Source organism: Canis lupus, chromosome 19 (genome assembly GCF_003254725.2).
Source record: "Canis lupus dingo isolate Sandy chromosome 19, ASM325472v2, whole genome shotgun sequence".
Classification (NCBI taxonomy): Eukaryota; Metazoa; Chordata; class Mammalia; order Carnivora; family Canidae; genus Canis; species Canis lupus.
Window position 1 is genome coordinate 16,847,579 of NC_064261.1, and position 27,422 is coordinate 16,875,000.

Consider the following 27,422-nt stretch of genomic DNA (forward strand, 5'->3'; position numbering starts at 1 on the left):
GCCTAACATTTTTTTCAAACGATGATGAGGCAGACCAATAAATTAGATAGACAAATAGAGGACCCTAAAGAAGTTCAGATATTTATATATTGTTATATAGCCTTTTACATACTATTAGCCATGCCGCTATCTGTAATACAGCATCCCTGCTTTTTTACATTTCAACTCATTCAGATCCCTCTTGAATAAAGGTCATCAATGATGGCTTAATCAAGAAATCCACCAGAAGTTTATCAGCCCTTGTTTAACATGACCTTTCTGTAACCTCTGACAATGATGAATATTTTGCACTTCCAGAAAAATCTCTGCTGTCTTGACTTCTGTAGTACTATTTGCTCTTGGTTTACCTGTCATCTCTCTGAGCAATCCTTCTAAGTCTACTTTATTGACAGTAGCTTACATGGTAATGTTCCCTTCCATCTTGATCATGATATTTCCTTGCACAGTACATTCCCATGGTTCATGTACTACCCATCTGTTAAAGAATACCAATCCTATAATGTTATCAATCTCAGAACACTCTCTCAAGATTCATCGCTATAATATATGTTGTATTCTGCATGTTTTTTACTTGAATACCCCAAAGTAACCAAATCTGTTCCAAGGTAGACTTATTTCCTAAGTATCTTCCCTCTCTCACCCCGTCTTCATCCAGCCACAAAATTCTATTTATTTCACAGGCTAAATATCCTTCATATTCACAGTTTTCTCTATATCTCCACTCCCGTTGACTTTAATTCAGCAGTCAGCTGGGCACTGAAAAACTTAAAAGTGGAACAAGCAAAAACCACCTAAATAGCTTTATTGTTTTTAATTTCATCCCATTTTCAGTATACAACAGCTTATGTGATCCTACTAAAATTATATAGCCACATTCCTATTCAAAATCTTACAGTGGCATTCCTTCATCTATAAGATCAACATCCATATCTTTAGCAGAATATAAGAAGCATTCATACTATGTACACTTTTACTTCTAGGCTCACCTACCACTCTCCACACATTCAACCATGCTTCAGCCGCTTTGAACACTTATACTCACTACATGTGCTATGATCTTTCTTACCTTTGCAGTTTTGCTCATGCTGATGCTGCTAACTGGAAAATTCTTCCCTTCTTTTCCTACTTCGAAAGTTATCTTTTAAGATTCACACAAATATCCTTTCTCCTACGGCCCTCTCCTGTGCAGTCTTCTATATCCTCTTTCTTGAGTTCTTCTGCATGTTGTACATGTTTTCATTACAGAAATTTACACAACGGCTTGTAAGCATTTCTTTACATGTACATGTTTCCTTCACGGGGGAAAGGAACCACGTCTTATTCATTTGTCTATGTCCAAAACCAGGCACAGTGCCTGGTGCTCAAAAGATGTTTGTTTTATTAATATTAAGCAGAAAGGAAGTATAACAGATAAAAGACATATGGTCTCTGATTCCAAAGACATACATTAAAAATCTAAACATTTATCATGAAAGAAATATATATGGATTTGCTTTCATTCCACCACAGAGTAGTACTAGTAAAATTTACAAAGAAGCAAATTTTTGTTTAATAAAATAATGCACTCTTTAATTCTTGGAGTTATCCAATAAACAAACAGGAAGACCCAAGGGTTAATGAGCTTTCCTTTACTAGATTCAGGCTGAAACAATATGGCTTGATCAAATAGAATGTGGGCTATATTTAATAATTGTTTTGGATGAGCTTTAAACCTCCACAAATCTGATGTTATTCTGTGAGAAAAAAAAGAGACAGGCTTTGAATAATTTTGAAATAATCTTTTGAGGAAATAAGACTATTTGATATATCTGCCTTAACTTTGTATTTAAACTGCTAATTCTAAAATAAGTTCAGTGTTGATAATGAGAGTTCACTGAAATATTATATCCCACAGTATTCTGGGAATGCATAACTAGAGACATTGTAGTGGAGTTATTTGGGAGGAAAGCAATAAATACTTAACTGATTTAGGGTACTTAGGAAAGATGGACATATGAGTCAGATAAATGGAAGGTCAAATAGCACCTTTTTTTACCAATAAAGATAAACTTTGTTAGCTCCTAAGCCACATTCTTCTGCAGACATAATAAATAACCCCTGCATTAAAAATACCCCCTACCCCCAGACAAAGATGCAAGCTTCCCCTGTTGGACTGCCAGGGAGTAGACAGCAGAGCAGCAGAAATATTGGGAGGACCCAGACAACGTGGAGCCAACTCGGCTTTGTTTCTTCTCTATTTTCAATAATCAATGGAGGGCAGTGAGTGAGGAGGTGGAAAGAAGCTAGAAGTGGATCATTTACAAATTCTTCTGGAAAGCTAAGAGGAATTTTCCTCTTGTTTATGAAGAGAAAAGGAAGAATAGATCAGTTCCAATATACTTGCAAGAGCAATATTTTTCAGTTGCTTCCTACTCTACAATTGGCTCCATGTGTTAGAAAACAATCTTGCTCAATCCCAAAGACTAACCTCTTTCTTTAGAATGACTTGTTTTCCTGTTTACTCATGCACCCATGCATTCAACAAACATTTATTGAATGCCTCTCATGCTTCTGGTTCTTTTGTCCTAACGATCTTTACAAAGAAGACTGTGTGTCATTAAAGAGGTCTAGCTAGAGAAATGGCCTATTAACTAATGATGATGATGATGATGATGATGATGATGATGATGATGATGATAAGTGATATACAGGAGAATAGAGACAGAAATATTATACTGTGAACCCAAAAGTGAAGGAAGAATTAATTACTGGAAGAAAAGAAAAGGGACATGGTAATGAAAATACCAAAAATGGAGTGGAGTTCTGGTACAAGCTTTGAAAGATAAATAGGTGTTCACTAGCAGAAAATGGGTGGGAACAAAGATATCCTTGGAAAAAGAATGTCCATGGGCAAAGGTACAGATATTTGCATATGCAGAAAGCATTAAACTAAAAGCAAAGTATGGCACAACGTTTGATATATAAAATAAATATATTTGAGATATATATTTTTTTCACATTGAGCTTAAGTTTATTAAAGCAAGGAACTTTTATATAGTTTAATATAGTCACAAGGATCTAGAGGTGAGACATTGTGAGCTAGTTAATAGTAACCAAATGATTTAGGGATTTATTCATTAACCATTATTAAATACCCTCTGGATCCCTCATCTTTGGTTGATTTCCAACAGTCATATCTCAGAGGTCTTGGCACTGGATGTCTGAATTTAAGAATTTATGTCTATAATATAAAGACCAAAAATATTTTGCTTCTGGGTCATTACAATTTTTAGAATAATAAGCCATTCCCTTGCAGCCTCTCTATTTGGTAGAATGCCATTCAGGAATGTGTTCCCTATCTGAATTCATAGGGGAAATAAAGCAGTACTCTTATTAAGAAAATCCATTTCCTCCAGAAGGATAAAGTATGACAAGGACTGTTTTTCCAACTTAATGTAAATTTCATAACATCAGCAGTGCGCCATACAAACTGCTGAATGGAGAGGCTCTCACACACCATATCCGGAATATATGGGCTCAGGAAAGACAGAGATTATATTTGCTTCAGCACAGGCACGTCCTCCGTACAACTCTTTAATATCTACAATGATGAATCTACTTCTCTCTCTTGAAATCTTAATCTACTAGATGCCTTCTTTCAGAACAGCTAAAATGATGAGATTTTTATTTCTCCTCTCCTTCCTTCCTTCCTTCCTTCCTTCCTTCCTTCCTTCCTTCCTTCCTTCCTTCCCTCCCTGTCTTTTTCTCTTCACAGATACAGCACCAGTGATTGAAAAGCCTGACCTGCAAATCTGACAATTCGACTTATCTAGGACTATCTCTAAGTACCAGGTCGACATTATCTCAGCCTGCATCCTGTGTAATTATAGTATTTGGCTGGCATTGCTGAACAGGGGCTGAAATCCATCAGGTTCTAGTTAATCTGCCTTGAGTAACCACAGCTGGTTGGCCGGAAGAAAATTATTATGAAATAAAATTGTTGTGTCTTAATAATAAAGATAACTGATACGCAGGGCAGGATGGTCTAAGGTTAACCTTTTCCTTTTCCTATATATGAAGACCGTGCAATGTGAGGGAAGAGGAGTGATTTCTGTAAAGTCTTTTTTATTTTGCATTTTGTGTCTCTTTTCTTTTCACCTTATCTAATTTCCCACCAGTCCTGAATTTTCATTACTCTTAGTGAACCACATATATTAACCCTTTGGATGTTTTCCAAACAGACCAAACTAGAAATTTAATGGGCATGAGATCAGCTTCCTTCTTTTTAATTAGTCTTCAAACTTAATTTTGTCTGGTTTTATTAAGAATCAGTTTATCTTGCTAATGCTGAGGCTAGGAGTTATTCACACTGCAGACAGGATGACAATGAATTTACATGGTGATATTAGATTAGATTAGTGTCCCTAATGATATGTGGCATGGTACAGCTGTATATTCAACACTTAGACAGGCTTATAGAGCCGGGGAAAACTCTCCATCACCATCTATACAACACGAACAGCTCAGCACACTTCCAATTCAATAATTTTGACTCCTTGTAACAATAAAAGATGATCATAAAGTTATTTATCCAGCAGTGGAAAGGCACAGATGGTGGTATGGTGGTTAAGAGCACAGATTCCACAGTTATACCCAGTTCTGCCACCATTAGCTGTGTGACCTTGGGAAAATTACTTAACCTCTCTGTGCTTAAGGTTTCTCAAATTTAAAATGGAAATGATAATATTAATAGCTACGTCATGTGATTATCACAAACATTAAATGAGTTAAGATAATTGAAAGTGCTTAGAACTCTGCCTGCCATTTAATAAGCATGGTAAGTGTTCACTGTTGCTAATACTGAAACAGCTGAAGAAACAGGCCTAGCTGGATCAGGATCCTGTTGTGTAGTCAGTAAGCACAGCTTTCAAGGTCTTTAACTCTAAATTCTTGTGTTTGATACTTGACTTCAGGCTATTAACATTTAACCAAAGGTTCATAAATAAGATGAACTATCGTTAAACCCATCATGTTAATGTGTCTACTTATAAGAAAATAAAATTGCACATAAAAAAAGCATGCCATGGGTTTTGTTTGGCAGGATAGGATGAGAGCAAGAGAGGACATGGGAAGATAATTTGGTAGAGGCCAAGGCGTCTGGACATGGTGACTCTCAGGCTCTTATTCCACTGCTGTCATGCCCTTACAATACAGGATCAAGATGACTGTGGACATTCCCCCTGCAAAAGAATTCATTTCAGTTTCTGGGTTTCTAAGTTCACTTTGGCATTCATGCCTTGGCTACCACACGGACTCTTCTTTCTTCATAATTACATCTCTAATGTAAATGCATCTAGCAATGATCCTTAATTACATCCTCTTAATTACATATCTACTGCAGATGCATACCAACTCCTCTATGTCAATGTTTAGTCAACTAGTTAATACTAACCTAAACAAATACATAGACACATAAGAAAATCATCAGTGGGGGCTTTGGGATCAAAAGATAGACTGAGAAATATGTATTTTAAATAATTTCTCATAATTTTTTGTGGTCTTTTAAATTTGGGGAATTGCTTTTAATCATGTTACAATACCTCTTTCTCATTTTTACAAATCTTAACTGAATTTCTAAAAGAAAGAAAGGAAAAAGCTTGAAGACAGACTCTAGATGTTCATTGTGTGTGTGTTTATAGATTTCAAGACATCATACATATATTTATGTATTTTTGTTTATCTTGCAATATCTCCCTTTATTTTAGCTGAATATAACATATAAAAGTCAAAACATGCCAAAATGCATAGATCCTCTTTAAATTAAAAAAAAAAATGTAAGCCATCCATCTGAGAGTCATTTTGATGTACTTTAGCATCTAAACTGAATTTCTGCCCAGGTGCTTACTTCCCACCACAGTAAATCTGCACAGCTCTTATTAATGTCAAGGAAACTTACTCAAGCTTCCTAATGGAAAGATAATTTAAGAACAAATATATTTTGAAAAAGAACAACCACTGTCAATTGGAAGAAAAGAAAAACTTTCTTTGTTAACATTTGATGCTAGGCAGGGGAAGCGCCTACATTTTCAGTTGTTGAGAAGAAACTGTTTCTCAAGCATCATCTTTTTAGATGGGCTTTATAATGGGTGATTTTAAGATCTTCTTTTGCTCCCAAAGTGTGCCTCTAGATATGAGACCATATGGAATTAAATCATTTTAGTAAGATATTCAGCAGTCTATCTCTTTTAAATATATCATTATGAAAATTGAATTTTCATAAGATCTCACTTTCTGGGGTTCTTATTTTTTTTAAAGCAGTGGTCTTTTTTTTTTATTCGTTAATAATATTCAGTGCATCTTGTGTTTCCATTCCTATAGTGAGCTTCCTAACATCTGTTTTCCATTTTTCTTTAATTTCCACTCATGACCTTTGGCCTATTCTCTGTGTTTGGAAAAAAACAGGAATTAAAGTTGACATTATCTCTATGCCTTCTCCAAACTGTATAAATTCACATTCTCAGCCTGCCTTCTATCTAAGTGCAGGCTTTCCGACCACAAAAGCAATTTGTCTACCTATTGTCTGGGAGGATGTTTCATAATGTTCAAAACAGAAACTGACAAGCCCAGAGTTGGGTTCTGGGGGGTTGCCGAGGCTTCAGAGAACCAGAATATTTGTTCTAGATCTGTGACCACTGTCAGAAAATTGCTCTGGCCTAGTTTACTGTTCTAGAAAATCCCCAAAGCATGATAAAATGTGAACTTTTTATAATTATAACACTGTCTCTTGCATGAGACTGAAGAATGTGATACTAATATAGTATGAGAATTATGTTGTACACACTTAAAAACATTAGGCAAATGAGTAGGTGCTCAATGGTAATGCTTAAGAAGCTAAGTTATTCACCAAAAGCAATGATGAATTAAGCGAAGAAGAATATTATCCTAATGCAGATTATACATTGGAATGTTGAAAGCCTGAGCAATATAGAACCCACAGACAACAAATAGTCTGGATCAGTGGGTGAATAGGTGATGGATTATCCGGGGAATCTGACATTTTTTTAATGATGCTAAGTGTAGTGCAATACACATTTTTATCCTTCTTTTTTTTAATTGAATTAAAATTTACATGCAAAAAAAGTACATAGATCTTTCATATACAACTTGGTGGATTTTTTCATATGTCTATATTTGTGTTCTATGCCCTCTTAAGCAGAATAGGCTTAAAGATTAAGTTTTCTTACTATTCCAGGCTCAGAAATGATTGTGCTAAAATATTGTAATGCCCTCAAGGTCTAATGATGTGACTAGACGTCTTTGTCCTGACATTAAAAGATGGTTGTGCTTGGGGCGCCTAGGTGGCTCAGTCAATTAAGATCTGACTCTTGATTTTTGGTTCAGGCCATGATCTCAGGGTCATGAAATAATACAGCCCTGCATTAGGCTCTGTGTTGGCAGGGAGTTTGCTGGACATTCCCCCCCTCTTCCTTTGCCCCTTCCCTGGTTTGTGCTCTCTCTCTCTCTGTCTCTAAAATAAATAAATAAATCTTAAAAATTTTTTTTAAAAATGGTTGTCCTTTATCATATTTTGGTTCTTTTTTGTTTTCTATAGATTTTCTGTCTCTTTTTTGTTTTAACTTGATTATCTTTATATGCCTGAGCCAAACATTGGGTCCAATAAAATGTTCAACAAATGTTGACAGTAATGAATTGGATATCCGATGTCCATGCTTGTGGGGATTACATGTGTGGTGAAAGTGAATAATACTGAGTATTTTTGTCTTAAGAAACAAATATTAGTAATGTTAATGAGTTTTTGGAGATTGTGAAATATCTTACTTATCCAAACTGGGGTAAAGCTTGCCACATTAATATTTCATGAGTTCTATTGACTCTAGAGCTACCTGTGCTAGTGACTGAGAACCTAAGTTACAACAATGTTAGAAGGACCTAGCAGGGCATCCCCAATGGCTTAGCCGTTTAGCGCTGCCTTCAGCCTGGGGAGTGATCCTGGAGACCCAGGATCGAGTCCCATGTCGGGCTCCCTGCATGGAGCCTGCTACTCCCTCTGCCTGTGTCTCTGCCTCTCTCTCCCTCTCTCTCTCATGAATAAATAAATAAAATCTAAAAATAATAATAACAATAATAATAATTAATAATAATAATAATAAAGAAGGACCTAGCAGAGAAAGAAGGATGATTGGCTGACAATGGCTCCAGTCACATTACAAAATGAGACAAATCCTGTGAAAGACTATTCAACAAGCAGCCTGCTTCAGTAGTATAGGGATTACATACAGACTTCATTTTATGTGTTGGAAATTTCAAAGGCATTTAGCTTTACTATGTTCAGAACTGGCAAAGATTATGCTACACGATCTTCAAGAGTTTCTTTGATTTTTACAACACTTATACTCCATTAGGAAGGATTGAAAGGAATGCACCACAATCGTAAGGAAGGTCTGTTACAAAAAACATGAAGTTCCAAAACTCTAATTTGTCACTCCAAGGGGCCTGTGTCAACCTCCTCTTCCCTTCAGTGTGTGGCTCACGTGAATATTATAGAGACAGAAAAGTGGTGAAGATCCCTTGAACTTTGGTTTCCAATTTGGTGAAGATATCCAACAGAGGATTTATAAGAAGTCCAAGAAAAGCATAATTCCCTGAGAAGCAGAAACCACAGATAATTAGATCAATAATTGTTACCCAAAACTCACTACAGAGAGAGAATTATGCTATTAACCCAGATGGAGGACTTCAGGCTGCCAAACATGCTCCACACTCACCCCAGCCTTGCCTCAACCTACAAGGCCACTTAACTAGAAACAGAACTAAGAAAAATCTCAACTTTTCTACTCCTTTCAGCATTACCAACTAGTTTTAAAAGTTTTCTTTAAAGAATGAATATTCTATTTATTGACATAAAATGCTTTTTATACAGATTCGGTTGCATATTTCATCGTTAAACAATACACTACCCTTAGAGAGGCGCTGTCTCAAAAAGGATAGAAAACTAAATTTTCTGTGAAGAAAAAAGTAAGTCTAAAACAAAGACAAACCTTACCATTTCTCTTACTTTCATAATGTAGGATTATTTTTAATCAATTACCTACTTATAATGTTGACTGGGTCTCTGGATCTTTTTCTCCAAATGTCCCCTTACACAATTCTTTGAACTCACAGTTAAAAAACAACAACAACAAAAAATATCGATGCTTTTCTATCCTTTTAGAACAATAAGAAAGTAACCAAAATGTTTTCCATGAGGTAGAGAAGTATATAAATACATTAGAAATCTTAATAAAGGCTAGCTATTTCTATCCACCATCATGCTTGAAAACTAGGAATTTATTTTTGGTTGATTTTATATTTTTTCTCTGTTGTGTCATAAGAGTGATCATCAAAGTAACAAAAGAGGATTTTTTTCTTTGACACCAGACCATGAAATATAAGACATAAATCTGGCTAACCATTTGTACAAATTTTTATTTAAATGTGATTAAATCCATTTTAGCATTCTGAATATATGACCTTTCACTCTTCCAAGTTTCTTAGTTTCTTTTTGAATATGTCTTATTCTCCATGACAAAGTTTGTGCATAAGATGTTTATTCCCATTTTCTTAAAAAAAAAATTAGTCTTGGCATAGTACAGGCATACTTTTGATGTTTGTTTCCTTCTCTTCCTTAAAAGAAAGGTCCAAAAACAATTCCAAAATAGCCAGTGATCTCTTGATTCTCTGAATACTTATTATTTAAATTCAATTTGCCAGCATATAGTATAACACCCAAAGCTCATCTCATGTTAAGGCACTTTCTTTTTTTTTTTTTTTTTTTTTTTTTTTTTTAATTTTTTATTTATTTATGATAGTCACACAGAGAGAGAGAGAGAGAGGCAGAGACACAGGCAGAGGGAGAAGCAGGCTCCATGCACCGGGAGCCTGACGTGGGATTCGATCCCGGGTCTCCAGGATCCCGCCCTGGGCCAAAGGCAGGCGCCAAACCGCTGCGCCACCCAGGGATCCCTAGGCACTTTCTTAAATGGATAGTCCAATTGTAACTACTATTTGCATTAGGGGCCAGTTTCCACACCTCCCCAGACTGGACCACTCTCATCTGCACCTCTTGCCTCTGCCACTTGCCCGGCTTCCCCACGTTGAAAGCCTGGACACCTTGTCTCAACATCATTTCATCTTCCAGTAGCATGGCCTCCTGTGCACCCGGGCAGTTGGAATCAAACAATCACCAGAACCTAACTCCTACCCAGTGGGGCTTATGGTGACCCTGACTGATTAGGGAGCTGTATTGGAAGGCAAGAGAACAGAACCTGGAAGTGCAAGAAATTCAAGAGAAAGGAGAGGGTGGGTGGGGAAAGGAAAGAAGAGCTGGCAAATAAATTCTTTCAGTTTCACCTTCTTCCACAACTATTCTGGTGCACAACACCCCATATTGCTTCTCCAGAGCTTCCTTGTTTATGCAGTTTTTTTCTTGTGAAGCTCTGAGCAGCATAGTAACGTGACATTTGCTTTACTTTCCTTCCTTCTCCGACTCAACAACCATTTTTCTCTCTTTACTTCCCTCGGAATTATATTCCCCCAAGAAAACATTAGCACACGAGTTTCACCACAGGTTTTCTTTTCTGGGGAACTAGGGCTTAGAAGCCATTTTTACTATATTATATCTGGATATGTCTGAATAAGGATTCAGAGGTATTATCCTTCACAGCATCTGGCATCATAAGAAAATACCTAGCAGATGCTAAATAAATACTTACATTTCTACTGAAAGATCAGTGAATTTAAAAAAACTTAGAAAGTAATATGTCTAAATATCTAATGGATACTTCAAAACAGAGCCTTGTCTTTTGTCATTTATTTTTATAAAAGTCTAAATATTTGCATTAAAGCATTATTTAGCAGGCAATCCCCATAAGACAGATTATATTTAAAAGCTATTTTGACCTATTTTCAGAGTGAGAGAAATAATATTTGTAGTTTCAAAGCAGAAACATCTATTTTTATCATCTCCATTCTTAACCCTTGGCTGCTTCTAAATTTTCCATGCTGCTGCCCCCCAACTAGGAAAATGTTGAACTAGAATTAAATGATTACAAGGCATTTGTGAATCTACATAAAGTATCTTTTTATAGTTTTTTTTTTTCAGTGGGGGCTGAATCGTCAACATCTGTCCTCATAGATGCCAAAATACAAATTCCTTCACTGCATGCTACTTTTCATTTCACTCACGTGACTTATGCTAGTTCTCAAAAAAAATAGATATTGACAAAGTTCTTTTTTATCCAAATATTTTTACTTAAATATGTCTTTAACCCTGGTTTTTATTTTATTCTTTCAAAGATGGAAACTGAGATTCAAGCTTGCTCAAGGCTGCATAGCATAGAGTGGCAATATTAGAACATAAAGATTTTAAATTCTAAAAGTTGCCTTTTTGTCAGGCCAGATAGGAACCCATATAGATATTTGGTAGCTCCTTCAGAAATAACTGTTTCAGGTGTAGTTCTGACCAATCATCTCTTCTCTGCAGACAGTAGATTCCAGTTGTCTCTACAGAGTCAAGATAGTGTCAGATCCTTGCATTTTAAAGACACCATAAGATTTACTCAACCTATGAGGAAGAAACAGGAGTCCAGAATTATCTGCTTTGCTATTACTATGAATCTCCTAGGATATTTCCCATAAGGCTAATAATAGACATAATGGACAGTTAAAATAGAGGACCTCATATTTCATGTGTAGTGCAAGCACAACTGGTAAATTGAGATAGCACATCATTGAATTGATACTAATAATGCCATATACAAATTCACTAAAACCTTAGATGGAAATTCATTTTCACATAACCCCACATCTGTGCTACTTTAGTGGTAATTCTAATGCATTATGTTGTTAATGATTTCTCTACCAACTCACTCTCTTCACATGCCTAAAAGACTTTAGAGCACACATCAAGGGCATGATGACTGAAAATGGGGGGGGGGGGGGCGGGCAGAATCTTATTACAGAAGCCTTAAATGCTGATGTCAATTTAATCATTTAATTCAGTATAATGTAAAGAGTCATTGAAGATAATTTTTGGAACAGGAGAAAAAGAATCTTGAAGTTTCACTCAGGAAGAGTGAAGAGTTTGGTGTTGTGGGTGTTAGAAAGAGTAGGAATCAGGAGATGATTTGAGATATTACTGAATTGGTCCATTCAACATGGACTAGACACATGGAACAGATGCAAGGGACAGCAGAGTACGGAAGCTCTGGGATTGTTCTTCTCTTTTCCCATTCTCTACATCTAGAACTCCAACTGGCTCCCACTGCCCCCACATTGTTCCAAACTAAGGTGAGAAGGAGGGAACCATGCAAACTGCTGGCGATTGTCCTCAGTCTTCCCAAGGTAAGAACCACATGTGGGGTTCCTTATGTGGAGTTTCCCTCAAACCAGTTTGAGCAATAGTTGCTCTAGGCAAGATAAAGCATTCTGATTTTCTTTAAATGAAAGAGCTAGCTGTAAATTCTGGATTTTAGAATTCTAAATTTGACCCTTAACACTAAGGCTCTCATGTTCAAAAAACAAAAAATTATAAATAGTCTCTAACTATTTATAGTTACATAATAGTGATGTAGAGATATCTGCCCTGGATTTGATTCTGGGTGTTGTTTATTTGGAGTGGGGCTGTACACATTATGCACACTGCATCTGCATGTGCATGAGTTAAAATTCAAACTCTTCTTTCTTATTTCCTATACCATTTCTTAACAAAAAGTTCTTAAATGGCATTTTTAAGTAATTTTCAGATTTTATGTTATTACCATTATTAAATAAGCTTATTATGACTTTTCATCATCTTTTGTAATTCCCAGTAGCAATACAGTTTCCACTACAATAATCTTTCCCCTCTGCTGCTTAAATCTTGATTTATTTAATAGATGCTGGCAACATCAAAGTGTAACTAATGGACTATAAGACAATTTTAACACCTTCATGGGCTAATTACTAAAATGGCCTTTATTTAATTCTCCAAGAACTGATCTCTGAGAAAATAACAACCTGGTGACAACATGAACTGAAAATTCAATGCTAAGCCTCATTGTAACAGACTAGCAAGTAGTGGTCACTTGGCTGATCCTAGTAAATCTGAATCAAATTAATACTTATCCAGTTCAATTATTATACATTTGTTTAAAAAGTGCTTTCTTACTATGAACTTGAATAGTTTAACTGAATTTTTACAACCATTGATCAATTCCTTAAGAAAACTACTTGGTAGAGACAGACTTTTAGGGGAAAAAAATGGTATATTTAATAATTCCTATATAATTAGAGAGAGCCTAATATTCTGTTAACTTCTGTATCGGGATATAAAACCTTGTTGAGGTAGCTAAGTAGTAATAATGCCTTCTCATTCTTCACATACAAATTGAGAAGAAAAATAACCTCTAAATGCAAATATGGACTTAATAAACTAAATTCAACGAACACAATGTGATTCCTATCCTTCAGAAATAGGTTGTACTCCCACTAGTCAATGATTACTAAAACAAGAAACCTGGTTTCACTTGTATTACCACAAATATTTTGATTCAAAAGAACCCTAATTTTCTTTTTTAAAAAACTGAAGTTTAAAAAAAACCCTGAAGTATAGCTAACATACAATGTTACATCAGTTTCAAGCATACAACATAGTGATTCAACAACTCTATATGTTATGCTATACTGAGCACAAGTGTAGCTACCCTTTGTCACCATAAATGCTATTATAATACCATTGCCATATTCCCTTTGCTGTACCTTTCATCCCTATGACTTATTCATTTAATAACTGCAAGCCTTTGTCTCCCACTCCCCTTTCCCTCATTTTCCTCAGTCCACTTTCCCCAACACCTCTGGCAACCACCACTTTATTCTCTTGTATTCAGGGATCTGTTTCTGCTTTTTTGTTTGTTTCTTCATTTGTTTTGCTTTTTAGATTCCACATATAAGAAAAGTCCTATGGTATTTGTCTTTTTCTGAGTTATTTCACTTAACCTAAAAATTTCTCTGACTTATTTCACTTAGCCCTCTAAATCCACCCATGTTGTTGAAAATGACAAGATCTCATTCTTGCTGAGTAACATTCCGTGGTATGTATATGTGTATGTGTGTACATCTTCTTTATGTATTCATCTATCAATGAACACTTTGGGTCCTTCCATAGCTGATTTTCCATTTCGGGAAAAACTTCATCTTTCAGACCATCTCCAAGCACCATAAACAACTTTAAAGTGAAGAAAAGTGAAGACAAACCCAATCACTTTGTTTGTGAGAACACAAAGTAGCCTAGTCTCTAATTTTGAATTCAAAATTTTATCAAAAGCCATATTTTTCTCAACTAGTTAAGAAGACAATAACCTCCTTGATCTGCAATTACTTTGAAAACATAGTATGTTGTTTGTTTGTTGTTTTTTAATATTTAAAACTTGAGACAAAATCACGTAAAGTTTTTAAATTGCTTTTACTTCTCTTACAATTGCCATAATACATGATCCCTCAAGTGTACATTAGATACATAACAAATATTTACAGATGTAATTTGTCCTTGTACTCAAAGCCCTCACCAATGTATTGGTATAACTGAATAGTTTACTTCACTTTCAGACTGTAAACAGAGAATTTACAAATTCTCAACTGGAAAAATCTGCATATCTATTTGAAGATTGTTTAGCCTGATTCTCTAAGACAATCACCTCAGGTCCACTGGAAATGTGAGACAAAAGTGAGACTCATCAAAGCAGCAAGTCATTCTTGACTATATTCAACAATATGGACAAAACTAAATACATTGAACTCACTCACACCTGTGGAGGACTGAATTTTGTGGGTTTCTTAATATGTGTTTGCAGCATTGTTTCGGAGTATTCAATTCAGCTATAAAAGTCAGGAAGAGGTGGAATGGACAAAATTGGTAAGAAATGTCTGTAAGTCAGTCAGTAAAGCAAATTAAAGGTGGATTGAATAAATGGAATATATGGTGTTTAAAATAGATAAAAACAATGAAACAAATGAGTTCTATTTTTAGATAGAAAGGGATGGACAAATCAAGAAAACCTTAAGTATTCATAAGTCATGGCTCATGCCACCTTAAATTGACAGCTATGATACCTTGGCTACAGCCACAAATTCATTCCCCAGTTGTTCCCTGGTTGCAGAAAGCAAATAAAAGCTATAGCTGCTCAGTGACATACAACTGGGGTCAGGTACCAGCCAGCACCCTTCATCTTGCATGTCTCTGGTAGAAAAGTGGGCATTGGTTTATGGCAATTTTCACCGGCCTGGCCCCTTTGCTTCACTTCCTGTATTGGTTTCCAATAGCCGTAACAAATTGCCACAAATTTAGTGGCTTAAAACAACACAAATTTATTATTTTACAGTACTGTGGGCTAGAAGTCTGGCATGAATTTCACTGGGGAAAAATCAAGGTGTCCGAGTGGCTGCATTCGTTTCTGAAGGCTCCAGAAGAGAATCCATTTGCATGCCTTTTCTAGCTTTTTCAGGGCACTTGCATTCTCTAGCTAGTGGTTCCTCTCTTCATCTTCAGAGTCAGCAACAAATATCACATCTTTCTGTCCCTAACTTCATCCTGACATCTGCCCCTGACTGTAGCCAGGAAATGTTCTCCAATATTAAAGCGTGCGTGTGATTAGATTAGGTTCATCTAGATAATCCAGAATAATCTCCCCACCTCAAGGCCCTTGACACAATCACATCTGCAAAATCTCTTTTGCCAAGCAACACAACATATTCACAGTTTCCGGGGATTAGAGCATGAACATCTTAGGGAGGCTCTTACACCTGGTTCTCGTAACCACACTATTAGCAGGGAAGGCCAGAGCATGTGAACATGGTGTAACCCAGGACTTGGGTGGTATGGGCCTTCCATCTGCTTGCTTCCTATCATAATCATGTCAATCTATTCAGTCCCCTTTCCTTTGCTGTTGCTATATACTTGAAATTTATTTAATAAACTTCGTGATTCAAACACCTTCATTTAGTCTACCTTCATTTCATGAGCTCTGAAATGATCTGTCTGGGGCTGAACTTAGGGGCTACCACCGAATCAAGATAATTCCCCAAACAACAGGATTTTAGTCCTTGCTGGTCCCCAGATGAAGCTTTCCAAACCCCACCGTTTCATGTATGTAGTATAACCGGGATTGATCCCAAATGAGGAAATAAATTACTGGTCATCTATCCTTCCTGGAATAAAACAAGTCTATTTCTGGAAGAATAAAAGATCAAATCAATCAAAAAGAAACTTAGAAAGAGGAGCAGGAAGGAGTTATAAAAAGGGAAACATTTTAATTCAGTAGAACCTGGAAACCAGAAGCGGCATACTGCTTGGATTGCCAGGAATGATAACTTTAATTTACGCCTGGAGTAGAAACTGAAGTTCAAAGAGGGAGGTAGTTAGTGGTAGACAAGAAAGGCCAGCCTCAAAGCAGGAATAGCTTAGAACTAGAAAAAGAATTCTGACTTTTTAGTAGTACAGGCCAAAAAAACCTGATTTAGGCATATGCTAGGCCTGAATGATGAGACAAAGGTATTTGTCTTCCAAGTTTTTAGTCTTATTTTTTTAAACTGGACCCCATATCTATTTTTGGCACCCATTACTTGCCTACCTACATGAGTTCAACAAACATTTCCTTGGCATCCATTATATGCAAAGCATTGTGCTCGGTTGCTTCAGCCAGGCTTAAACTAACAATTGCAGCGCTGAAAGCCTTCCATGATACAGCTCCTGGCAACTCCTCCACCTTGTCACATCAGCCTCTCCCTTCCTCAACCACAATGTCTCCCTTCTGCTGTTCAAATGCCCCAAGTTATTTCCACTCACAAAGTCTTTACTGTTGCTTCTTCCAGAACACCCTTTTCAGATTTAGCCACTCCCCAGGTTAGGTATCTGCTCAGAGATCACCTCAAGACATCTTCTCTGGTCACTTCATCTGGCCAATCATCACCCACTCTCATCCCAGAAACACTCTGTGGCATCACTTCTTCCTTAGTACCTATCACAATCTGCAATTGCCTTGTTTGTTTACTTGGTATTTTGAAATATGTTTGTTTCTATTTAATAGAATGTAAACTCCACAAGACTGGAATTTTGCCTGTGTTCTCACTGCTGTGTCACCAGCATGTAGCCCTCTATGTTTTGTATATTTTACATAAAATTTGAATGACTAAACCAATGGATAAATGAATGAGCATAAAAGTAAATTAGATTATATATTCTGATTCCATGGTAGAATTTATAATTCTACTTACTTATGAAATATATACAAAATAAAATTTTTCATTTTTAATAGTAAATGTTCATGGTTCCCAAACTGTGTGCCAAAGCATACCAGGGAACCTCACTTAACACATAAAGGTGCTACTGGATATTTTAAATGTTTGAGGAAATTATAGCACTGTTTGACATGGGTTAGACACCAGGAGAACTGTTAGATCAACGTTTTTTCCTGTTTCAATGTTAGATCACACTATATTTTAAGACAATGGCCTATCTTTGTGAAACTGGGTTATCTGTGGTCACTGTGATGTAAAGCAAGTATCATGCAAAAATTAATGTGGAACTAAGAAAGAAGTTGGCAATATCCAATCCAATTCCTAGATTTGAGAAACAGTATGGTGCTCACAAGGGAAGTAATTCCAGTTATTAAAATTGAAACTTTCTAGTAGCCGTAAGTAAAAAGAAGCAAGTGAAATTCATTTTAGCTATGTTTTATTTAACCAGTATGTCCAAAGTATTATTTTTTTGCACATGTAATCAATATAAAAATATTAAGATAATATTTTAAATTCTTTTCTGCATCCCAAGTCTTTGATTCAGGCCAGCCATGCTTCAGGTGCCAAATGGCCACATATATATATATATATGGCCAGTGCTGGTCGACAGCCATAAAATATTCAAGCAGGAGGCCTGTTCCATCACAAAATTCTTATCTGCTATTTTTTTAATCTAAAGAAGAAAAAGTTTAGCCAGATCCTATGTCAAGTAACTAGTAATTGAACATAACTTAAAAGGGAAGCTAAGAAGATAAAATATTGTTTTCATTTATTACAAAATAACAGTCTGTCAATGTTTCATACTTATTCATCTGATGTAATGCCATTCTTTTAATGAGATAATTTGTTTAAACCATTAACACAGTACCTGGCATGAAGTAAATTCTGGATAAGTATTCTGGATAAATAATGAGTATCATCATTAACACCAATGAGGACATACCAGCTTATCAATATCTATGAATGTGACGAAGAAGAAAGAAAGCAGAGGAAGACACAGTACCCATCAATTACCGTTTAGACTCTTTCTAGTAGACACTGGCCAAACAATTACATCAGAATAAATTTGTAAGTTCAATATAGAAAGTGGCTGGTAAATTAAGCATTTCTTAAGCATTTAAAACCTTTCAAGTTTCTGAACTTATTACATTATTTAGTTCTAAGTGTCTCAAATGCAAGTCTAAAATATATCTCTATGGTTTTGATCAAGACTAATCAGCATTTCAACCAAGAATTTTTAGGAGTTTGCTATTATTCATACATCTCTCATTTTTGTTCAGTTTAGGGGAAAAAAATCTGTGCTAATGTTTTATTTCTACATTCTCTATTAGTAGAAATTCTGTTACCCTGTCCATGTTCCTCCCCACTTAGGCAGGAATTTGGCAAATGTGACCATCCTTACCCTGGTTTAAAGCAGAGTTAAGCATTCCCTTCAAGCATGAATTAATGCTAACCTTTGTAAGGATGTATTTAACCTCTTAAAAATCCTGCTAGTTTCTGAAATATTCATTGTACTGAAATCAATAAATCACTGAAATCCCCACTGGGAGAGAAACTTCCTGAGGTCTCAAAGGCCAAGCCAGAGTGGAACCAGTAAACATCAGTTTCTCACAGACATGCAATTAGAACATCTGTTTGTGTCTTCTATGCCTATTAAGATGTTTACTCTGTTAATTGTAGGCATAACATGGGTATCCATCACTATTTCTGTTTTCACTCCCACTATAGGAATTCAATAACAGAGCTTTAACCAGGGCCAGCTACCTTGCTGGTCAATTAGCAACTTGTCTTTTGAAAGAGAGTATAAGAAATGAACATTTTCAGAAGCAAATAATGAGTGATGAAAGACAATCACGAGAAAAAAAATTGTGAAAGTTTTAGCATAGACAAACGTATTTCACCAGTGGATGTTTAAGTGGTTCCGAAGTTTTCACATTTGGGTTGATTATATCAAAAAGAGCCACCTCCGGGACCCAGGGATAGATTTTGAACCTCTATAAGCATTTTTAAATGCTAAATTCATTAGCCTTTCCAGCTGTGCTATTGATTTTCCAGTTTAGATTTTCTGCATAAATAGGCAGTAATCTTCTGCTATTTCTTCAGTCTCAGAGTATTGGGAGAAATAGAGAAAATATATACCAAAAGAAGTTACTAAAAGTTATTAATTTTTAGTAAATTATCTATGTTATACAATTATACTAGAAAAATATAGCAATCATGAATTTTATAAAATAATGCCATCTGAAAATTTTGAAGTATTGGTGAAATTGAGTTATATGGTTCACAGACAATGTTTTAATAGTATCATAACTCTTAAGGGATATTTGGCACATGAAAATTTGGGTTTCAGTCGTCTGTAATATTGCTTAGATGCATAAAATAGTTCAGCAGCATTTTATGTAATTTTTTCTTTGTATTTACCCAGTAACTTTAACTTGCTCCCATTCACAAAAATGCTTATATAATAGTAAATAAACATCTCTGTAAAATCTTTAAAACATAGTTGCTATTGAATTTACATAATGTCTTTTAAAAAACAAAAAAAATAATTTACATAGTGTCTCTCTGTCAAATAATCATTCTCATATTCTAATGAGGAATAAAAGTGTAACATTAATTTCATCATCTCCATTAATTATTTCTGGTAATTCTAAATACTGACAAGTGTCATGAATAATAAAAATAAAGTAGAAACCAAGAAATTGGGGATATTTAGTGAATAACTTGCTCACCGTGTCCAACACTGTCCCTGACATATACCAGGTGGTTAAGGAGGGTATTTCTATGCCACTCATAAAAAAAGGAAATTAAAAAGAACCTAATACTCACCTGAAATTGAATTCAAGGTGGACTTCACATCCTCTATTTAAGTTTGAAATCTCTGAACTTCCTCAAAGGTAAGTACAACCAAAGTAAAAACTCATTTGCTGAGCATTCTGCCTAAAAGGATATTTTTCAAACATCTGGAAACACTCTTTTGCCTCTCCTCTAAAACCTTAAGAACGACACATTGCTGAAGCTTGAGGAAGAAGTTTTATTTCAGTGACTGTGGAACAGATATTCTCCATGTTGGAACTATATCGATGCAGGGCTTTTCCAGTTCAGAGAATGACCTGGGTTCATGGCTAAAAGGTGCATTTTAATTAGGTTCGTGAAACTCCCCCTTAGCACACCTACTTAGCTGTCACCATCAGTTCTGTCACCAGCTTCCACAGAGCTTCATAGGCACGTTATTTACCCATTGTCCCTGAACTCAGGTGGCCTCAGTACCTGTAAGACTCACATTAATCTTTTGTCCTTATTAATAGACATATTCTGTTTCTAAGTTACCCCGGATGGTACCTTCAGCAGGGGATTGGACCCATTCTAGAATGATTTCTACATTCCTCTGTTGTCTTTATCTTAATCACAGATGAGCATGAAAGAAAACCATTTGTATATATTGGTTTTGGTCATATTATGGCATTTAGCAATTATGAAAACAGAAAAGGAATACTTACAGCCTATGATTTCAATACTCATAGTCTTAGCTACTATGCCATTCAGCCTCTTCATCATACAAAATTCAGCACCTAATTTAAATATCCACTAAGGAGCATTTTGGGGGGGAGTATGAACAGAAAAAAAAGTGAGATTTTTCTAAACAAGAGATTTGTCACAAGAATATTGTGAAAAAAACTTCCACAGAGATTCCTGTGGTTTTTCAAAACCTGGCATGTGAACTTCAGGAAAAATATATTCAATGTTTATAATAAAGTATTTAAGTTGGTTTTATGTTAAAAATTAATATGCACATATTTATATGTTTCTGAGATATAAATCAAACTTACTGGAGTAGACTTTCTTGATGCAAATCTACAAGTAAAGCTACATGCCTCAGAGAACACACTAGACTATACAGCTGTGCAACTGAATTATGCATTATATAGCCAGGTCAATTTATCATGAAAATTGACCAGATTTCCTGCAGGCTAATCCAGTATGGTTTTGATAACTAAAATAAAAGATAAAACATGTCATAATTCACATTATTGTGACCTAGGCTTAACTAAAACTCAGCAATTTTGGAAGCATTAATTTATGTAATGATCATTACAACAAGGTTGAGTGCCAAGGTAATAATTTATTAACTGATTCACAAAATCTCTCAAACTGCCTCTAACATATATGGGATTAAGGTCTAAGAACTTTCCCAAAGACAACAACAACAATAAAAAGTAGGAGTGGGAAGAAGGACAGTATTGTTTATTTTTTAAACCTTGTGCTTCTTACAAAACAGGCAGCTAGACCAAATTTCCTTAATACAGAATAACAAAATGTCAGGATTGAAAGGAAAAAAAACTATATCTAGTCAGGGTCATAACTAAAAACAACAACAACAACAACAACAATATGGGCTTTGAAGGTTATTGTATAAATCTAATGATTATCCACAAGGAGAAGCTCAAATCAAAATGTGGACTTGTAGGTCAAATTTTCTCTCAATAGTTCTCTGTAGGTTTTTAGCCTTCTAGAGCGATGTGTGCACCTGTAGTGTGCAGCAGCCTGGACTAAGCACTTCTGCTGTTTACCTTGTCATACAGTAAGTTTTCTGTTTACTTTCCAGTCTCTTAAATTATACCGTAAGAACCTTAAGAACAAAAATCTGTCTAACTTATTTCCTCTCTGTTGCTAACATCTAGTATATGGTTGTTGTTCCATAAATAGTTTTTGAATTATAGCTACATCCAACAGGGTATCCTTAAGCACAAGGGAAATCTGCTTCACTTTGTTTCTTGTATCATACATTTACACACCAAGGCAAAAAGTGTAAAATGATACATATATACTTGTACATAATGTATTCATTATATATAATAATATATAACTGCATATATATCATTATGTATAAATTATATATGTGTGTATTAAACTGCTGTCACTAAACTCTCAAGTTTTCATTCTTAGTATGGTTTAGAGTGAAGAAACTATTCCAAATTATTGATAAATATTTTAGCATTTCATATGGTCAGACATAAAAGTTCATGATTTAAATTCCAGACCCCAAATCAAAAAATATCCAAAGGGCTCCTCCCTACTAACTCTTTCTTCTCAGCAACCCTCCGGCAATATGAGAGGAGTCCCTCAAGGCACTCAGGAACTGCTACAGAAGAAGCTACCACTATACTTTTTTGAAATGATTGAGGGTCAAGGAACAATGAAAAGAAAGTCAACAGAATAGAAAGGCAAGCATGTAAGTTCTCATTAAAAATAAAAATTAAATTATAGAGCCAAATGAGCCATAGTTTGAATAGAATGTGAGATGGACCGTCAGCTCTTGAATTAACCCTTATTCAATTTTGAAGGATGTGGAATAGTATGATTTAAGATTACAAACTGGCTAGAGGGAAATAAATCACTGCTTACTGACTTGAGTTGTATTTGCTAGAATGCTGGAGAGTAATCCGTTTTCTTATAGTATGTTGATGCGATGTAGGATGCTGTTTGATAAAACTGATAATGAGTGTCTGCACTGAAAGCCTTCCAAAGTCACTTCCCTCTTGCAATCTAAACATAACTCAGTCATAAGTATTTAAGAAAAGGAATTCATTACGCAAGTGATTTCGTATATTTTCTCAGTGGCGTCTTTATCTTGATCCTATTTCTTTTCTTTACTGTACTTCGGTATAAACAAGACTAGGCCTGCTGCTTTATAACAAAAAGGCCCTCCCCTCAGGGCTTCAACGTATAGCACACCACCCACCGCCCATAACAATTAGCTCTCCAAAGTCCTTGAAAATAAAGGAAGGTCAGGGCCATTTCCCTCTGGTCAAAAGTGGTAGGTCCTGCACTTGGGTGACTCAGTGGTTGAACATCTGCCATTGGCTCAGGTCGTGATCCAGGGATTCCCGGATGGAGCCTGCATCAGGTTCCCCGCAGGGAGCCTGCTTCTCCCTCTGGCTATGTCTTTGCCTCTCTCTGTCTCTCATGAATAAATAAATAAAATCTTAAAAAAAAAAAGTACCAGTTCCCTTTCTATATTTATTAGTGTCCTTTGAGAAAATAGAAAACAAGAAAAGGGAAAACACTGGCCATTTCAGTAAATATAATATGTTAGAAAGAATATAAGAGATAATGTTTTATGCCATGGTAATTTATATTAAGAATAAAATTTAATTGAAAATTACTCTGCCCCAGGAAACACAAGTCTTTCTTTGATAGCATATAGCCACTTACCACCATCCCACAAACATATTTAATGGATTCAAGTCTTCTGAAGGAATACTTGATGACAAAGCCACACACACACAAAACATGATTTAATGCATACAAAAACTTGCATTTTTTAACAACTTTAAACACTGATTTTTTATTTATTTAATTTTTTTACTTAAATTCAAGTTAGTTAACATACAGTGTAGTGTTGGTTTCAGGAGTAGAATCAGCAATTTGTCACTTAATTTTACTCAAAAAAACAAAATAGCCACGAGAGGTTTTGTTTAGTTAAAAGAGGTGTGCATATTTAAAAGATGAAACCAATAAAGAAAACTTCCAAGTCTTTAATTACCGTCCTTTCATAACATTGCTGATCTTTCTCAAGCTTAGTTTCTGCACCAGACAATCGTACTAGATGGCTAACTTTTTGGCAAGATGAAGAAAGTAGCAGTTTTAGTGCTTTCTCTAAATTCTTCACTGACTCCCAAGAGACTTCCTTGGTTGATTCAAGTAGGAATGTTTTTACTAAATCATTTTTATTTTACTTTGTTAGGGAAAGATTAAAACAGATAAAATATGACTAGAGGCACCCAAATATTAATTACTAAAGCTATTACTGTGGCAATCACTTGTACTAATTTTCTGGAACTTTTTTTTTAAAGATTTTATTTATTTATTCATGAGAAACACCGAATGAGAGAGAGAAAGAGAGAGAGAGAGAGTCAGAGACATAGGCAGAGGGAGAAGCAGACTCCCAGGAAGGAGCCCGATGCAGGACTCAACCCCGGATCCCGGGATCAGGACCTGAGCCGAAGGCAGACGCTCTACCCCTGAGCCATCCAGGTGTCCCTTTTCTGGAACATTCTTGATTTTAGACAGTCGATTCTCTCATTCCCATAAAGATAGACCCGATCTGATGTTTTACAATGTATATCCCAATTTTGGATTCTGAATGATTTTGGATTCTGAACACTCTCCCCCTTCCTGATAGTGTTAAAAGCTTCTGCATCACATTTCCAAAGTGATAAAGGTAACTTATTCAATGACTAAGTGGCTTGTGTACATATGTCCCCATGCCCTTTAAAAAGAGATTTTAAATAGCTTTTAAAGATCACTGTCAGGAGAAAAAAAATTCTCCTGCGATTTTTTTGTGAAGTTTTGTGATCTATCAGAATTTCATACTAAGAAGATTTGTGTTATCAAGTGGTATTTGCATGGCATTCCATCAAAGAAAATGCAGTTGTTGCAGAAAGCAGTCCAGGTAATTCATTTGGCCACCCGCGACCTCACAAAGAAGTACTGCATCAATGCTCCGAGCACCAAACCCACAACAATACTCGAGCATAAGGAAAAGCCAGTGGATGTCAGGAAGGCTGTCTCCATCATTCTGCAGTCATCAAATGGAGACTGAATGTCTGGTTCAAGTAACCACAGGCTTCAATTCCTTAAGGGCCTACGGGTGCCCTGCTTGAGAGGAACTCCATGTGTCACTGAGGTGACCTCTCATTAGGAACAGTCAACCATGCAAACCTTAAGAACTGCAGGGAAAACCAGGGGTTGTCATCTAAATGCTTATGATGTAAGGATTACCACCAACGCCATCTCAACACCTACTCAGAGAGTCCTTCCTGTGACCTCCAGCAGCCCAGAGAGGACCCACCTGGAGAGTCTCTAGGTGACTAACACCCGGATCCTCAAGTTTAATCCACGCTAAAGTAATCACATTTTTTTCCTTAAAAAAAAAGTGTGTGTGTATGTGTGTGTGTGTGTGTGTGTGTGTGTGAACTTACATCTATTTCACTCAATATCCTTACCCCAGATTCTATTTCATCATAAAATGGCAAAGTCATTCTAAGGGTACTGTCTTAAAACCTTTTTCTATTACTGGGCAATAATTCTGACTATTTGATAGAATCGGCTACTATATATAAGCAAATACTGATGCGCAAGAAATTTTGGAAAATGCTCATATCTGGCTACATTCTTTAAACTGGCTTATTTAATTTTGCCTATTTTATTTATATTCGTCTACATAAATCAATGGAATTGTTGTCCGCTACCCTTCAACACAAAAGCAGGAAGAGTAAAAAAGAGAGTGTCTCTGCTCGCCGTTGCAGATTAGTACATGAAAACCGGATAGAATAAAACAAGGGTATGGTAAAAGCCAGTTAACTTAGAGGCTCATATCTGATCAAACCTTTAACCTCACTGTTTCCTTTCCTTCTCTGAGTATTTATTTTAACTCTGAATTTTAGTCTTTGGCCTTCAGTGCCAGAAATATTCTTACATGTTCAGATAAGGCACTTTCATCCAGTTCCAAAAATGTTGAGGGTGAGGGTCAGATCTGAATTCCTGCTTATCCTGAGGCAAACATCTCCAACTGGACAAGCACTTGGAATGAATGTCTTGACTGACATCCCTGCAGCTGACAAGGGGCTGTTCGCCGTCTTGTTTTTTATCTTCACCATCCCCCTTTTCTGAATTTACATAGCAACGGAGATAATAAATTGCTTCTCGATTCTTCCCTTTCCCTCCAAAACTGAGCTGAGGACAGAAGGCCCCTGTGGATTTTTTCAGCTTGACCCTACCTGTGTTTGGCTTTTGCCACCGGACCATGTCAGCATTCCAGGACCATGAGAGAATGCCATGTTTGCAACCCAACAGGAAGAGGAGTAAGCCAGGCGTTGACATCACCTGACAGATGTGTTTCTCAAGTGGGAAATTTTATTCAAGCCTTTTTCATGGAAATCATTGACACAGAAAAGGAATAAAGAAAAGAGAGGGAGAAAGAAAGTCGGTGCCATGATGGGCATGTTTTGCACCCCATAAAAAAGGAATTAAAATGACGCAAGCTCACCTCCCTCACTTTACACCCCCCCTCCTCACTCATCCTTTATGTCTGGAAGTAAATGTTTCTGAAATACTATAGCTACCGGCAGAGCAGCAACACATAATAACATGGTAGCAACACATAAAACTGTCAGTCTTCGGGGAAAATAGATGGTTAGGTTGAGGGGGTAAATGGACTAAATCAATTTGAACACGCATGTTAAGGACTGTGAAAGGGCAGAGTTTAGTGCTGCTAGGCTGGAAAACATTTGTCTCTGTCTTCTTGTATTTCCACAGCACTGAGCAGAATCCACCCACAGGCTTCTCACTTGGCTCCAGTCTGACTCTGTGGCTGATTAATGGCAGCTGGAGGTGTCCAGTAATTTCCTCACCTAATAATAAGCTACAAACCAAAATGGAGGTTCCCCTCAGGCCCACAGTTTACATACCTATACTTACGACCAGAAGGTAGCCAATTACCCTGCCTCTGTGCCCACTACTTAGGAAATACATGCTCGAGCAAGGCTGAGGCCATTCTGTTCGCCAGGGACCCAGCTTCTGCCGATAACCAGACAGACTGTTCTTGTTACATGATAAATACATATTCGGTTCATTTAGAGACGGATATGGTTTAGGAAAATCTAGCAGTTCCACAAGATGCATTTTTAAATAATTCACTTTTTTTTCCCCAAAATAATGTGGCAGAAAAAAATTCAGATGGTGTACTTGGTCTTCAGCCTTTGGGAACTTAAATTTTCAATTGCCATTACTAAAATGCCAGGTTGCAACTGCAAAGCCTGAAGCCTAAGCAGTCAGTCTAATTCTCCGCTTCCTGAGGCAACCAATAAAGCTGTTTGTGTTCGGGCAGCTCTTCCCCCTCAGAAGCAAGGAGAATCAGTCCATGCCACGTACTATAAAGTGATTATGTGGATTAACTTAGTGATATTAATTAAGTGGTTAGCCTCAACATTTGTACTTAGAGTAACACAATTAATTTAAACTAAGGAATAATACATATTATATACCAAGATGAAAACATAGAAGTGCTTGTGCGTGTGTGTGTAGCTACACAAGTATGTTAGTTCCAC